The following is an 18,000-nucleotide window of genomic DNA, read 5'->3' on the forward strand; positions in this document are numbered from 1 at the left end:
GGTTAACCTCCCTGCCTTTCCTTCTCCACTCTTTCCTCCCTTAGCGCTTGTGGGGTGGTGGCGCCCTCTCTTACGCTGTGCTGGTACCGGACTGGCATTTGCGAAACGATTTTCACGAGTTTCTGCTAATTAATGCGTTTAATGCTTGATTATTCCTCTTTTACATTATTCTGAATCTTGTTAGTTTATTTTAAACCGCCTTTAATCCATTCTGCACTTGTTTTGACCCTGTTTTTTCACCTGACCACGACGACACAACCACTGTACTCGTCTCAGCTTTGCGATGTGGAGATACGCAATTCATGTGGCTCGTCGACGCCGAGCTTTTGGTGCGGGGGCAAATTTATGAAAGGAATCAGACTTGTCTTTCTATAAAAGCCATGGAGGAAGGAAAAGACTGAGGAGAGGCCCTACCCCCTCCGCGCGCTAGGAGAAAACTCTGGAGGAAGTGACGTAGTCATGGTGACGTAGCCATGGAATTTTTCTTTATTTCTTGCGATTTTTGCGCTGTAGCGCCCATGTTGTCATGGCACAATGACGGCTTTGTTATGGTGTGTGCGCTCACACGTGTTGCGCCGTAGGTTTCGTACCGCGGCAAAGGCGTCGTGTGGACAAGTTTACGTTAGACTCTGTGTTTTGTTCCGCTGTTTCATCCTAACCGTGCTCTCCCAAATGTTGCTGTGGCCAGGTGGGACTGAAGGAACTCAAACGCGTGAGATGAATGCGTACGCAACGCTGTACGCAATGTACCACGCCACGGCAATGGCCATGGACTAAGGAATATCTGCGGGAAATTTTGCCCTCTTCGGCGGAATCACACTAACGTGTCATTGTAGACCGAAACCACTGTGTTTCAGAATCTGTACAATCAACGCCATGCAGGTCAGTGACAGTCGCGGAGTATTCCTGCTTTTGACAGCGGGCGTTAACAAGTAACTATGATAACGTAGAACGTTATGCAAGAATGTATAATCCTGGCTTTAGAACTTTGTGTTTAGTAACAACTTGCTTTTGCACATATTAAAACACATGTTGCTCAACTGTTACTTGTTTCTCGCAGTACTCGCGACAGCACGAGCTCGTTTGAGGAGAGCGCTTTCGGGGGTCATACACACCTGCACAGGTGTGCTGGTGGAGTTTTACGCAGAATATGTGCTTGATTTTTCTGCCCTCGACATCGGCATTCTCAATGCCTGCTTACCCACCTCCTGTAGTGTTTCATGACCTAGATGTGCACGTCGACGTTTACAGTAGCGCTAAAAGCGATGCATTCATGCAACGGAGCACCATTCACGGAAGCACACGGGTCAAATTAATCTTTTTGAAACTAAATAAGGTTAGTACGGCACAAAACTATTTGAAAGGCATTCATGACATGTACCAGTGGAAGTGAAATTGCAAAGTACACCAGCAGCAAGAAATGAACAATTTACGCAAGCCAGTTTGCATAATAAATTTATTCAGCAGTTTCTCCAAATTGCATCACTAATACGATTTGAACATAGAGAAAAACATTTTAATTCAGTCACCTTTTCCATAAACTTGTGACTGGCAACTGTAAGAGTTTGCACACCCTTTGTCTCAAGTCCAGAAAAGTTTATCTGCAAGCCTTGTTTGTGCAGGTGGGCTTAAAGATTACCATTTAAGTACAAGAACATAACAAATGCACATTACTGAATCAACAAGTTGAATGTAAAGAGTTCTGTGCTATATAAAAATGTGGCTAATCTAATAAGGATTATATGCATAAGATACAGCTGTGTATGTGTATGAATGCAACAGAAAGGAACGGCAGTTTTATTCATATAACCTTTTCAATATAACATATTTAAAGCATGCAGTAAATAAATTGTGCGTTGAAAAAACATGATTCGCGACACGATCCCGTCCTTTCATCCAGTTTTATTTCCCTTTTTCTTATTATTCTTGTACATCAATTAGGAACTGTAGATGTCTCCTATGCTTCAATTTCGGTTGGCTTCCTGTTACCTTGTCATTTAGCTATGGTTCAGGTATAAAAAACAATATTTGAATATGTTGGTGTCACATGACAAAATCACCTGAAATAATGCGACCGTGTTGGACAATGCCTAATGGTAGTAATGTGTGTTTTGTCTATTTCTTATTTTTGTGGTGGAGAAGCTAAACATTTTCTCTCCGGATGTCATCCGGTTTCTTGCTTTTCTAGATTAACTTATTCCACGAGAGCTGTGAGTAATGCCTACGAAATGTTATACAAGCAAACTTAGGTCATGTTCTTAGTCCTTTTTCAAGTGTTGGATGTTACTATTAGTGTGTAAATCATCTACATAAGCTAAATCAATGGAACAATTACAAAGAAGCAACTCGCTCCATAGGACAAGTGCGTATGAAACTAAATACGTCCTGTACAACAGCAGCGTATTCCAGCAATAGCCCAATATATTTTGTTTGCAGACTTGTAGAAACTCTTCCTTAAGTGTGCCAGTTTCTTCCTTGCCTTTTTCCCGTTATGGTTTTTGAAATGTGATTATACTACCTGAGGCTAGCAGGATAGGAGGTCATCATTGATATTGCAATGAGTAAAGGGTTCTTCTGGGTAATGTTCATACATTATTTGTAGCATGGGCTAAAAATGTGTTTAATGGAGCCCGTTTTAAGGCAATATGGCTTCCTGGTACAGGATTGAAACATCAGCGAATAGCCACATCTCCATGGCTGTGTTATGGACCATTCCATTATCAAAATAGTAGAACAAAAAGAGAGGCAAGCACAGAACACGTCAGAATACTCCTCAACAACAAGGAAATTATACAGGGCTATCAAACTCTTCATGCATATAATAAACCCCAAGAAACCAGTCTTCCGCGCTGTCTCTATCACGTTTCTCCTATTTACAGGCTCTTTTAAAAGTAAGAATAGTGTACTACAGTATTAAACATATCTTTCTCATTATTTACATTTTGTTCACTGGTTTCTTCCACCCTTTTTGATGCATACTGCGGGAATTCAACACATCACAGAGATTGTTGACAATGCCTAAAAATTCCTTAGTTGGTTCTGAATTAGCAAACCCTTCCAAGTGCATGGCCCTGCATTCAGCAAGTGCCGTCGCCATGGAGGGGCTCATCACTTGCGCTGCCAAACGAACCTTCATCGGTTGCCGTCACCACTCGATATGAGCCTTTCGCAACTTGTTTGCGAAATGGACACCTTCTTCATGTTGTAAATTGTGCAGCTGCTCTACATGCGCCCAGGATACGACCCTACCATCTTTGTTGGTTAAGTATTTGTGATGAGCGAAAGCATTTCCCCAACTTCAGCATATGGCAGGGATCTAAAAATGCTGCAACTGGTTCTTTGATTGCTGTGTTCTGGAAGGTTGTTTGTAGGTTTTCAATATTTGTGAAATTGCAGGCGAGCTCTTGACATATTGCCATGTTTGGTACTGCACCATCACAAGTTATTGACACAGCCATGGCCCCTGCCTCATGTACAGTCAGCAAGCTTTGCTTAACTAGGTTTTCTCGCTGTTCACCTACAAGTACATCTACAAGGAAGTACCCCAGAGGAACCTTCCAGTGCCCATTAACACATACAGCCAATATAACAAAGGCAGCTTTTGCCTGTGCCCATGTCCACGTAACCTTCAAAGTGGCCCTTTTGTCACTGGACTTGCCGTCTAATCGACATCTCATCAACTATGAGGCTGCACACAGTTTGATGGCCTCGCGTGCTGTTCTCTTAACACTGCAATTTTAGTGCAGTTGGAGCCTCTTTAAAAGACCTGCTTTCCCATCAATGCTTTCGTACCACTTTCTTAACGTACGAGGATGTGGTAAGCATGTGTCGAATACATTCCTCACATAGCCATATGCCCGTGCTGAATAAAACTTGTGAGTGAGAGCAAACGCTCTCAGCTCAGGCGAGTACTCCTTCGGTGTCTGTTCTCCTGTAGGCTTTGCTACCTGTCGCTGCAAAAGCTGCTGATGTGCAGCACCAAGACTGTCGAGCACAGAAACCTGTTCTCTGAGCAAAATGTTCTGTGTCGGTAGTGTTTTCAGAACCGATTTCAGTTCAGCATTCCGTTCTTGAAGACGCCGTCTTGACTGCTGCAGCCTTTTGATCTTTTTTCTTGACCTTTTCTTCTCTGAGGCAAGTCTTGCTGCACGAGCTCGCAAGAAAGCTTTCTCAGGAGTGTCGACCTACAATGAAAAACTAAGTTCGAGAAAGAAAACTAACTTGTCAATTAGTAAGCTGTTACACCTGTGCAAATTTAAAGTGCTCTTAACAATGATATGACTAAGCCTAGGGACATATATCCGGCCGTATTTTTCTCTCATTCCTGTTCTTTCTGTCTATTACCATGTTAAAAGGTGCTTCAAACTTCCACATGCATGACAACCTTCTACCATCATATGGTTTGCTCAAAGAACATCTTACCATAACTAGCCAGCCTGTTTCTTCAGCTCAAAGAACAGGTATTAAAACACTTCATATAACATGCATTTATTGATTTATAGATCATGCAGATAAATACAGCATGTGTAGTTATTATTCATTTCTTAGAACCAACTTGTGCCCTTTTGTAACACATCACTGCCTGCAGGTATTTCATTATACTGAACTGAATATATGTTTCTTTTATTAACAGAATTTTTTATATATGACATGGAGCACAATTCTACATCTTGGGCAAAATTACTTTAACAGGCGGACATTACCTGCACGATAAATAAAAATGAACATTCGACTAATTAACAATGTTTTCACTAATTACGTGTTAAACTAATTACTTTATGGCACACATTGCAATTTACCCATTGTAGCCGGTGGCTTCGTAAGTCATATCCACTTGAAGTGAATTTTGAAAGCACCAGTTTTGAGATATGCATTCTCAAAGTTTGCCATGAACTGCTTTGGTGTTACAGTAATTTTTGTGCCTCAGTTCATAATGAGACATTGTTATAAAAGTAAGCGGATGAACAGCGCACTTTCACCGCAATTTTCGCATTGCTTATCTCAAAAGTGGTGCAAGTTTCAAAATTCGGTCCAAATGGATGTGCCCTGTGAAATCAGTGGCTTCAATTCGTATATTGCAATATGTGCGTTAGTCTAATTAGCTAGAAAGTTTATTAGTGAAATTTTGTTTGTTATTAAAATATGGTTTTTAATTTCTTATGTAAATAATGTCCACCTCTTCCAAGCAATCCAGATCGATGAGTATATTTGTGCTGTACGCCACAGGTGCTTTTTTAAAAATTCTGTCGTCAAAAAAAAAGATGCCCGGTATACAAGAACAGCTCACTAGGTGGATGCACATACATTGCTTTGGTAAGATAGCTTTCATCTGTAGATCTCTTACCTTTGGCTGCTTCCTTTTTTTGTGTGTGTTGTCAGATATGCTTGCACATTCGATGACCTTTGCAATTCCTGCAGAAGCGGTTGATAGCAACTCATTAATAAATGGTTAAGTGATTTGCAATGACCACAAATATTCATATTTACTGGGGCCTGCATAGCCAGTTATGGGAGACACTGCCATACTCCTAATGCGATTTCACTAACACGTAATATGAGGACTGATAACACTACTGACCCTCATACAATGAATGCGCAGCACTAGTCGTTATGTAAGCAGCACACCTCAAGGTAGCAACGTGCCCCGTCATGAGATGTGAACTGAAGTTTGTTTAAAAGAGCATTGCGTTACAGGATTTTAACTGTTGTTAACCTGCAAAAGCATGCTACAACCAAGATAAAGGCTGTATCCTATTCTCACGGTGCAACGAAAATAGGAGGCGAGGACGCGTATTACAAAAAAAGCTTGTTTTAGTAATAGACAGTAGAGAGATCCTCTTCGTCTTCCAATCTCTGCTAGGCGGACGCACGAGACGAAGCCTACGAAAGCTCCCATCGTTCTCTTTGTCATCGACATAGAAGGGACGCGGCACTATGTTTAGTCTGGAAAAATGGAAGTGTCAGGAAATCATGAGGTGTATACTGTAGGTGCTCAATATTAGCCCATACCACGTGTGCGTGATTGCACATAACAGGCGGCTAATGCCCTACACACATGTGTATCAAACAGTCAGCATAAAGCAGCCATGTATTTAAAATAGTTCAGTAAACTTGCTTATATTACAAGAACAGTGACCACACTCACTCAATGTTGAACTCGCTCAAGATTGCTAGCTTGAACCAGTTTCTTAGGAGTAACAGCATATCATATAGATTTTAATGGGTATTAGTTTTATCCAAAATTAGTTGGGCCCACAACCCTGTTGCATATTTCTGCTACTTTCATTTCTGTAGTGTTTGTGACAAAGCTGGAGAAGGACAGAACTTTAAAGTCAGTAAACCATTGCCTTGCGACTAGGATACATTAAACGCTGGGCTAGTTCATGCATCACTTCTCATCAGAACATTGCAAGCACAGGACTAACTGGAAAGTGGTAACTATGTTAGCACAGCCTTCTTTCATAAAAAGAAGTGTTTACCTGCGCTGGTGTCAACTCCCATTGAAGACCGGCCCGCTAGGCTGGATGGGTCCGTGATATAGAGGCTGCAGGATGGGCCTGGGGTAGCGAGGCTGTCATCTACTTCGCTCTTGTCTCCCATATCTATTGCAGCCTGGTAGGAAGAGCACATGTTAGCCATTGCTGTTTTAACTTCAATTGCAACCACTGGATGCTTAAAACAGAACAAAAGTGTTGGATTAGTACCAGTAGCACAGAGAAGGGATGTTCACCTGTGCAAGTCGTAGCTCAATAGGAAGACTGGCACCGAGGCCGGAGGGACCAGGTTCAGACAGGCTGATCTGGACCGCACTCTTATACTATAAGTCCATGGCAGCCTGAAAACAAGAGTGCTTATGCTAATTAGCTGTTTGCCCTACACTGCCTACTTAAAAAATGTCGCAGTTTCACCCGAAAGAAGAATCGTCAATTGCGATAGCAAATTAGTAGATAGCTATACGGATTAAGGATAGTAGTTTTATCAGCTGTATAAACTTGGACATGTAGCAGCACCAGGAACGCACAGAACTGTTGTCGACGCCGTCGGCTTTTTGCCCGCCTTCGCACCGAACGCGCTCGGCGTTGGTGACGGTTGCTGGTGCCTCTGGCGGCGGCTCGGAGGTTTTCGACGAGATCAGAACAGGACACTCGTCAAGCAGCGTCGGAAGTCTTTACCACCTTCTTGCCTCGCAACGTTTTTATAAAAATACGCATTTGGTGCCGCAGCTAAACGTTGCCTCCCCTCCCTCCCTCCCGTCCCCCCACGGCCTTTCGTGCGATAGAAGAAGTCGCGTTTGCTCTCCGCCGTGCGTTCGCTCCCCGTGAAAGCGCGCGTCCCTCGCGCGCTTTCACTCGTACATACAGCATACGGCGCGCGGCGACGATTTCATCGCCGTTGGACGTCATACGGAACCTCACGGTAACGGCGACGACGACGGCGACGACGACGGCAGAAATCCGCTTGGAGTGTCCATATAATTGCTATCGCAATAAAAGGTGTAAGAAAGGAATTAACGTGCATCTGCTCAAACATGGGTTGACTGTAGAGACCAGCACCTAAGCCAAAGAAACTAGGGGTAGAGAGGCTTGCCTGGGCTGTGCCTTCATGAAAACTTGTGGCAAGCTGATGGTAAGATAACATCAATCAGTAAAGCAAAACGGTGCAGCATGATGTTGACTAAGCGAGACGTGGAATATACAGGGAGGAGAGTATTATAGCTGCACTCATCCCTATATTTTCTTCGTCTTGCTTTATCCACGTTACATTGAGCAGTTTTACTTGAAACTGATATGCACCGAATGGTCCGATACAATTTCTTTTTGCATAGTAACAGCTGACTATTATGGCAGTCAATTGAAATGTTTACCTGTGCGAGCACCATCAAGCCTTCAGCATAGCCTTGCGTAGGCTGAGAGGATGCAGACGGTGAGTCTGCGACATGACTTGGTGCATCAGGTGTACGGTCACCTTGGTGAACTGGATGAGGCAGCTAGGAGGTTACAAACTTAGTAATATTAGTATTAGTCATGAAAGCTGAAGGGATGTCATGTAGCAGTAATTGAATAAGTGCTTATCTGCTTTGGGATTGCTAACAACATCATTTGTTTGCCCTCACAAAATTCTTTTGCATGGTTGGCCAAACTTATTTCTGAATTTGTGATTGCAGTAGAGGGTTTAAAATGCATGCGGTAATTTTTTCCTTCATAACAATTTGTGCACTGGGTGCCGCGAATAACCAGAGAAACAGGTATGATATGCACCATTAAAATTTATGAGAGACATGTAGTTTGTTAAGTCATGTCAAAATTGGAAAACCTGAATAGTGAGCACCCTATGCTGCTGAAAATTGATTTATTTGTTTGTTTATTTAAGTCGGTTCATTGCGCGTAAATTTTCTTTCTAAAATTTCATCCGCTACTAAAATTCTGGTCACACGGAGGAATCAACATTGTTTACCAGTTTAAAGAGAGTCCCCCGCGACTTGCATCCTGACACACAACAACTGGGCATTGGATCAGCGGATACCTAGGCAATGCCTCTTGCGCGGAACGAAAACTGAATAAATGGTGACATTGGCGTATTGTTCGCTGGGAAAGAAACGCAGAAAAAGCAGCCGTGGCCAGTCGACTCTTCATCCGGGAGGATGGGAAAGAAGCGGCTCCTTTCAGCAATGAAGGAACGAATCCTCCCACCGCCGGTGTATCTTATCTGTGCGCGCGAGAAGTGCAGGGAAGTGAAGGTTAGCGGATGCGCTGCAAGGGTGAGCAAAGCTCCACAGAACAGACGCCTGCAAACACGCCTGACGGCTGTTCCATGGTCACACGTAGACCGGGTCTGCGCGCGTACTATTCGGTACCGTGCGCCGGCTACCACAAAGCTTTGGTTCCATGAAGCTTCACTTACCGTTGTCATGCGTTTCACGAAAATCCACTACATGTCAGATCCTGCGGCGGGGCGGCTCGAGTTCACACGCTTTCAAGTGCAAGTGTAATCGTTCTTATTTCCAGCTGCAGGTATTGTAGCTGTTATTTTGAGGACTGCACCAAGCATCACATTAGGGTTCAAATAATGGCATTTCTTTCAAAATAATCAGCTCATCGTCGCAGCTCTGTGTCAGGAAGCACGTTGCTAGCGAAACTGCTGCGTCTGTATTTTTCATTCGTCACGAGAGCCGTGGCATGTCGGCTGGCCAGTGCAAGTGGAGGCAATTGAACAATTTTTACTGCTCGATATCCAATCTTGCTACGCCTGCAAACGAATCACCATAGTCGCCACCGCTCGCGGTCACTCCAAGTACAGTACGCATGGGGTCTATATTTCCTACTGATTTTTTTTCCATTTGATTTCATTAGTGTATTTTAGCATAGCGGAACAGTATTGTCGTTGCTGGAACATGTTTCCACGTGTAAAGTGAACCGGTTCGCACCTGTCGGTGCGTGAGAATTAAGCACGATTAGTGGTGTGAACAGACCAGCGGCACGGCGCCTAGCTTTTTACTGGGGCCTGGCAGCCGCAAAATGGCTCTTCTCTTGCAAAACGGCAACTTGCCGGGGAGCGAATGGTGCCGAGTGCCATCTCCGCCGGTAAGGAACCTGCCACACTACTAACTGACGCGTACGGCCGACCGCCGCCAGCTTGCTCGACGGGTCCGTTTGTCTGAGCGCCATCACCTCGAAAACCAGACACATGCCTTTCACGCCCAATAACGCTTGCTACAATAAAGTGGTGCGTGAACTGTGCATTTCATTCCACGTTATAACCACTCTCTAATACGAACGAGGGCAGCGAGTGATGTGCCCACATGTGCACTGCCAAATGGACCGTGTAGCCAAAGGCGCTGGAAATGTCATCCTATCTTATTTTCTACGGGTGATTATGATGAGGGGTAGTTATTAACTGGGGACAAAACTGTGCATCTTTGTGATCATTGGCGGTTGTTCTTAAAGCGCCGTCCACTACACCCTCCGATCGAAGCGGACAAATTAAAATCCGGGTTGCCGCAGGGCTCTATGTTGGGACCGATTTTATTCCAGCTATACGTCAACGACAATAGCAACAATATTAAATCGACATTTAGACTATTTGTAGATGATTGCGTAATTTATAGAAGAATAATTAACCTTTCCGACACTGACACCTTGCAATCTGACCTCGCGAAAATTACCGTCTGGTGTAAACAGTGGCAAATGGAAATAAATGTTTCAAAAACTAAGGCTATAGCTTTCGCTAGAGCTATACTAACCCGAAGCTTACCCATTACTCGATGAACGGCATTACTATTGCACATGCACACACAATAAAATACTTAGGAATCCACTTGCCTTCAAACGTTTCATCGAATCAACACATCGATGCGATTACTAGCAGCACGTGCAAAACACTTGGCTACATCAGGCGTAGCCTTTACTAGGCAAACAATTCCACTAAATTATGACCCTATGCGACACTGGTTCGTTCAGAAATGAAGTACGTGTCTTTAATTTGGAACCCATATCAGTCGTACCTCATAAACAAGTTCGAGTCACTCCAAAAGAAAGCAGCCCGCCTAATTAAAAAAAATTACTCACGAACGTCCAGGATCCCTACAATTAAAATATCTCTAAATCTTCCCATCTCTAGAAAATCGAAGACTCATAGGACTTCTTTCCCATTTTCACAAGCTTTATCACTGCAGGTCATTTTTCATCGCATGCCACATGAGGCCCGCCCATTGTATCTTCCCGCGCCTTGATCATCTCTTTAATGTGCTGCCCGTTCTTGCGTGCACTAACTTCTTGAGTCATTCGCCCCTCTTTCTCACAATACATCACTGGAATGTTTCCGAATGAAATCGTATCCGCTCTAAGTCATGATAACTTTTTATCAAAACTAAAACACTACTCTAACGTAAACACGTAGGATATTCTTGCTCATTCGTTCGAAACGTCAGTGTGGTCTAATGCTCTATTTCTTGTTTTACTTTTTTTTCCCTTCCTAACCACATTTTGATGTTCCTTGCGCAAATGACTTTGTTTTAGGATTGGACCGAGTTCTTTGTACTGCTTAAATTTATTTTCCTGATTGTGTTCTTCTTATATAGTTACATGCAGTACTTCTTGGTATGTGTACCTACATTTTAACAAGCGTTCTCCATTTGAATTACGCGTTCTAAGTAACCTTGATTATTGCGGTCATGAATTAAGCTCCACTACAAATATCGAAAAGCATCTCTCTTTGATTCTCGCTATGCGCCTGCATGCTAGCGACGACATGGGTTTCTTGTTTACAAACATACAGCTTGTCTATAGTACGGCCTTGGCATGCCAGACAACTTCCATGTTATTCGCGCTGATAACTACTCGACGCTGCACATTACGATCGCAGGAGCAGCGGGAGCACTCAAGCACTGCCCGTGTGGCCGTTGTCGCAATGGTAAATGGCAACGCTGTGCTAGCACAATGTCACCACGATAAACTGTAAATCAAAACTGCAACATAAACGTGGGCTTCTCCGGGACGCCGCCACGTGCTCTATTTATGACCAAGTTAAATTGCGGTCGTGCTCATTTCATGCAGACGAGTAATAATCTTTGGTGGTATAATAGCTTTCAATGAAGTACGTTGAACAAACCATTGCTTGTGTAAATTTTCAATTTCTGTCTTTTTCACCACAGAGGCGAAATAACTATTGGAATTATTGTCGTTAAAAAACACAGCAGCGACCACGGGTGATCGCAGAGCGTAACACTGTGCAAAACGCAATCATCACCACCTTGCTATGCAAGGGACACTGGTCGATTACTGAGAAATATACGCACGCTTGATAAGCACAGTTAATTTTTAGCAACAGATCAGTGCACAATTCAGGAAACGTACGCGCAACCGGATGCTTCGTGGCTGCTCCCAAGCCTGCGAGCTAGGTGGAAGGCTCATGTGACCCCCGTGCTGACGCCACTTCCGGCGGTTCTATTCTCTCCCGGTCCTCCCCCGCTGTGCTCACCACGCGAGGAGGCGGAGCTACGACGGAAATTTGATTGGCGATTGCCGCGCAGTGACACAGACAATCGAGAAAATAATTTCAGTATTTTAATACTACTGTGACAGCTTCCAAAATACCACAAAGTTTTCGATTTGAAAAGCACTTCAGTTTCCCTTTAACAATAATTGTGCACGTTCCGAACAGCGCTTTTGCAATTCAATTTCCTGAAGGCATCAATGAGGTAACCACTGTGCGGAATTTCCTAAGAACATTTCACGTCCTGAAAGCAGAGGTCAAAATTATTTTACAGTGTAGAATAAGTGTTTAATCACTATTGTGAATAAGTTGTTCTAAATGAAATGAGATGGTCAACAAGGTCATTAATTAGCGAGTTGGTGATTCATCGCCTTGAAAAGGCAGCGCTAATGGACGGGACCATGGAGGAAAACCAGCACAGGGATGAATTGACAAGACATAAAAAAGCGTTCAAGTGCATAAGCCAGCCGTCAATTGTGTTGAATGTCGCAGAATTTAGTTTTCTTGATTCCTCGAACGGGTGGACTGTGTACTCCCGCTTGTAACCGATATTGCCCAAAGGTAGCCTGCTTGCTTTTGGTGATGTCGGCATTTTATCCTGAAGGCTGCCTCACATGTGTGTGTAGACAGATGAAATGTTTTCATTTTTACTGTTGCATGGCTTTGTTTCACGCTTCTGTCAAACCGTGCCTTCAGGATTTTTATGCATTTGCATTTCTTCAATTAACGTTTCAGTGGCAATTCCGTACCGTGTCTGCCTTCTACCTTATGTTCTCGTGGTGCCGTTCGTTAACACTGCCTTTCCAAAAGACGAGACAGCTTATCGGCGAGTAAGCCCATCAAGCACTTCGATAAATATATTGTAATAACCTCGCGCATCAAGCTCGCCATCTCTATTGGTAACACATTTCGTTGGCCTATTTGGTCAAGTATTTCAAGTACAGCGCGAGCAGCAAAGAGAAAGGTGAAAGAGAGATTAGACGTACCGCTTCCTAACAAGAGTAACTTTATTCCGGTGCATTGCTGACTAAATACAGAAAGCCAAGCGAAATAAGCTAAGGAAACCAGGCAACGACGTATTTATTTATTTTTATTTATTTATTTGATTTGAAAACATATACACAGGAAAGAGAAAGCGAGAAGCAAGGCTGGCAACTGCCACCAGAAGGGGCACAACGCCTGCCTACTCTTCAGAAAGGAGGAGACCGCAACATAGAAATGTAAGATAGGAAGAAGGGGAGGAAAGAGGAGAGAAAGAGCGAGATGACAAATCTCAACGAATAAAGTAAAACATACAGTAGGGCCCGTCCCTGCGGGTCAAGCTACTAAAGAATGTAAAATAAAAGAAATAGTTGCTGCGGGTTACAAACGTGCCCCTAAGTTCGTTGCTTCTAGAAAAGTAAGGAGAGCACGATGAGCTTGATCACGTCGAGACGCACAACCACTGGGGTATAAACATTCATCTAGAGTCGTACACCGCAGGCCAAGGAGATGGTAGTCCCTCACTAGTGATTTGCGTTGCGCACTGAAAGCGGGACATTCCAATATCAGGTGCTGAAGTGTCTCGCAGCCACCGCAAGACTAGTCACACGTCCTTGTCTGTGTAAACGTTCGTGCACATTAACACAGCCAACCCTTAGCTTGAATAGTTGCGCTCTAGCGCGACGAGGCAATCCTCGACCGCGAACACGCGGCGGGAAGGTTCCATTTGCGACGGGCTGGTCTGGATGCTGCTTGAGTAGGTGGCGACGAATCAGCAGGCGAGCGTCATCAAGCTTGCACAAAATTTCAGGGCAATCACAGTCGTTATGAGTGCAAGTTGAAGCCAGTCGATCAGCCTCTTCATTTCCGGCGATCCCTACGTGCGAAGGTATCCATTGAGCAACGAGAGATACCCCATATGATAAAATTTTGTTGGCAGAGTCAGTAATGCTGCGCACAATTGGGCAATCAACCTGACTGCGTTGTAATCTGCTAAGGGCAGCGCGGGAGTCCGTAAATATGACAATCTTCGGCGGTGTGGTTAACTCCTCTTGCACGTATTTCAGTGCAACATTAATTGCTGCTAGCTGCGCAGTTGTTGACGAGGCTGGATGGGGTATATGAAATATACGTCGTACTTGAGTTGAAGGGCAGAAAAAAGCTGCAGAGGCGCCTTGACCGTCACTGTGTACAGATGCATCTGTAAATACTTGAAGGTAATCTGGAAATTTCTCGAACATGTTTAACGACGTAAAAATGACAAGAAGCATGCATGACAAAATGCTGATCAGGGAATGTCCAAGAGGAGGGGAGGGTAATACTTCAGTGTTTGTTTCTTCTCGTCAGCTTTACACTGCCTGCTCCTCCCGAAATACCGAGTAGCAATCGCTTTTCGAGAACGTGTATCTGTGGCAGTGTCTCACTCACCGCTAGCTTCCAAGAAGGATCGCATCTGCTCTCGTGGGCTGGTCCCGTAGATTATGCAGACAAAAAATGTGACAAAACTAAAGATGATGATGGGGATCCATTTACTTAATCTGAGAGCCGCGCTGATGATGTGTATGATGATGATAATAATGATGACCGTATTGTGCATGATGATGAATGTTGTGATGATGTTGATGATGATAACTGAGTAGAAAAATTTGGAAGGGAATTCAAACTCCAGTTGACTTCGATCTAACGCTGCCGCTCCAGCGCATCTCTCTCAATAATCTATACGGTGCATACCTTCCATTTTCATGCCCCGCTCACCCAGGAAGACATTTGTCTTTCATGGACTTCAACTAGAGGGTAAATCGGCCTCCAATATATTTTTAATAGCATTGACAAGGTTCATTGTGTCATTCGTACTTATGTACATCTAATCCCTAAGTCCCTGGGCATGAATTCACAAACACTTCTTACGCTAGAATTTTTCGCTAGAAAGAATTTTAGCCAATACAGATACCAGACATATTATTAGCGAAGGCAGTCACCCAATGGCAAAGCGAACTTACGAAACAAAAGCTTTGTGAATGTGGCCCCTGATCTTCTATTCTCAATAACTCCTCCGTGTACCCGCGCTCTTGCTCGGGGCGGTGCCGCCGCCTACGAGCAGAAAAGAGAAGTACTGCATTATGACACCAACGCGCAACGACAGTGAACGCTTCGGTGGTCTCCGCACTACGACGCCTCGATGCCAGCATTCGAAGGGACGCTGGCATCAAGAAGCACTACCAACGCCACCTAGGTGGCGTTCACCGTACTCAGCACAGCGGAGTGTGGCCTCCGCAATTAGCTCTGAAAATGTTTCTGAAGTTGATCGCGGAGGCTGCAATTACGACGCGCTGTACGCGCTGATTTGACTCCGTGACGATTCAGTTACGTGCTTTGTCTTGCGCGTTGTATTAGTGTGTCAGTTACGTGCTTCGTCTTTCGCGTTGTGCTAGCGTGTGCAGCGTAGTGCAGCTTCCATATGCACGACGGTTGGTCATGGTCATCGACGTTGGTAGTCGTGATGGAGGAGACTAGCCACCAGGCGTCAGCGTGGGTGCATCAACGCCTATTATATTTTGCTGCTTCTGTACATGTATATTTTATAAGCCCACAACTTGATCCCATAATAGCTTTCGTCATGACATCAGCAATATTTATGCTCCACAGCCGAAGAATCAAAGTAGAACAAATTGGAGATTTTACCCTTGCTTCGCCGTAGCTTATGTTTGGCTTTGAAGTGCAGTATCAACATAGTTCCTTTTCTGTGGACATTTTTTTTTATCTGGAACACTCTAAGTCAATATTAGGAGAAGCGAAAATTCTTAACCTTTAGGCCAAATGCAAACTAAAAAAAAATCCTCTACTTCTCCATCTCTCAGTTCGGGGCCGCATTGGGCGATGGTTACTAAAAAGCTTTTCTGCGGCCGTAATCGCAGTCTAGCCAGCTGTACATTTTGGAGTCAGCTGTGCATTTTTAGATCAGTGGTGTACTAGCTGCCTTGAACGTCTTCTCAGAGAAATGAATGGCACACGGAACACGACTGTACGTAGCGAGAGAGATGTCACGCACGGCGGAGACTAAGTGACCGAACAGTGGCCCAAGGCTCTGTCAAAATGCTGCCTTGTAAAACCATGGGCCATCGGCTTTTAACGGAACAGAATGTCCCTGTTTTGTTTTATCATTCTGTGATTCTCTTTGTGTGTGTGTTCCAAAAGTGTTTCCTTGTTTCTGCAGACAGCCGCACCGTAAAAAAAAAAACGGACAGCTAAAGTTAGTTCACCAATGCTGAAAGTGGACTAAGGTCTTGCAAAGCCGTAAAGTGCTTCATGTACTGTAAAGACGACTTGTGCATTTTCTTTTGAGGTAATTCAGAAAAAGAAAGCTGGTTTGTTTAAGATAAGAAAAAAATACACCAACTTCAATAGGGGAAGGCTAGTAAACATTCTATTTTTGGACATGGCAAGTACGAAAATAATAAAGAATAATTGCAACAAACTAAATGACCAATAGCCGGGGCCTCTGATGACCTGAGAGTTGAACAATTTTTGCAACCAGTGTGTGTGAACTTATGCGTATTTAAGAGGACAGTCCCGACGACCTAGAAAACAAATCAACATGTCTGCTTTAAAAGATCGTGCATCACGCCGTCATTATTGTACTCTCATCAGGGTAATTGGTATTTCTAGGACGACTCATGTTTCAGAACAGTAATTTTAGTGTGGTTTGTAGGCGTTAAGGGCACTTGTTCCTGTTTTCCTGGCTCCGTCTGTCGCAGGTCCGTGACAGACAGGGCCATGATGCTTCCGTTTGTACAAAGCCATGGTGCGACAGCAACTACATGCCTAGTCAGCTGTAATAGACGTGGTCCTATCGTCGTTGGTGTTGTCGTAGCTGTCTCCACCACATGAATGTATCTTTTTTTTTTCAGGAGCCTGCAACAAGAGTAACACACTTTTTAGAATTTTTTGTACCATTCTCCCGGATTTTCCAGGCGCGAGGGTAGCGCATGTTTCATTCCAACTGTTGACACGGTGTTGTCTTGTTTACAAGACACATTAGTAAAGCTGTTACGCTAGTAACACACATTAGATCAGGTAGGCTCTCGTGGGTTCAGGAAGCATGCGCGCCATGTGCAGCCACGTGATTTCATTGACGTCCTACACCTCTTACAGGATATGCCTGCCGACCACTTGGTTGCCCAAGCAGGCTCCTCGACACATCCTCGGAAGCGTCGTCCAAACGGTGAGCGAACCAGAGATAGGAAGTCTTCTGATTTACAGCAGCCTCAGCAGTAGTTTTCCAAGTGCAGTTATCGAAACAATTTAGAGCCGATCAAATGTCTTGTGGACTGGCATGCCTGAAAAAGCTGTTTATTTTGGCGATATACACTTTCTAAGTTCATTTAAGAGCGAACGAAGGGATACAATAAGAGGGATAGAGGGTTTTACATGTGCTCAAAGTAACGCTCCATTTACGCCTCATCCCTACCACGGAAGCATGACTAGTTAAATTGCAATTTGCAATACATATCAAGTAGGCCCAGGTGAAAATTTATAGTGAAATAGTGAGAAAAAAATTAGTCTCTAGTCCGGCTCAGGTTTCCTAGTTCTCGTCAAGCATCGATAGAGCAGCTTTTGAAACCAAAGAGCAGACTGAGAGGGCCAAATACGAAGAGATAGAAAAAAAGGACTTTAAAAAAGCTCAGATGAGAGCGCAGACTAGATTATCAGTGACTGGGGGACAATAATATCTCTGGGTCGCTGATCCATTTCAGACAAATGAGAAAGCTTGTATCTTCTAGCTAAAATCCTGAAAGCTCCATTAGTGCAGTTTTTCAAAAAGAGCTGCAGGAATGACGCTTTTCACTTATCTCCTATATTTCGGTTTCAAGTCCTTCACTAGAACATTCAGCGTTATGCAGCTTAGCTGAAAGGAGACGTCCGCGTATTTATGCTTTGTGTTTATCTTACCTTTCAAACGTGACTTTGTTGAGAACAATGTAGATTTCTTTCATTATTTTATAGGTTTATTTAGACTGAAAGAACTAA

The sequence above is a fragment of the Dermacentor silvarum genome, chromosome 1, assembly GCF_013339745.2.
Source record: "Dermacentor silvarum isolate Dsil-2018 chromosome 1, BIME_Dsil_1.4, whole genome shotgun sequence".
NCBI classification, from domain to species: Eukaryota; Metazoa; Arthropoda; class Arachnida; order Ixodida; family Ixodidae; genus Dermacentor; species Dermacentor silvarum.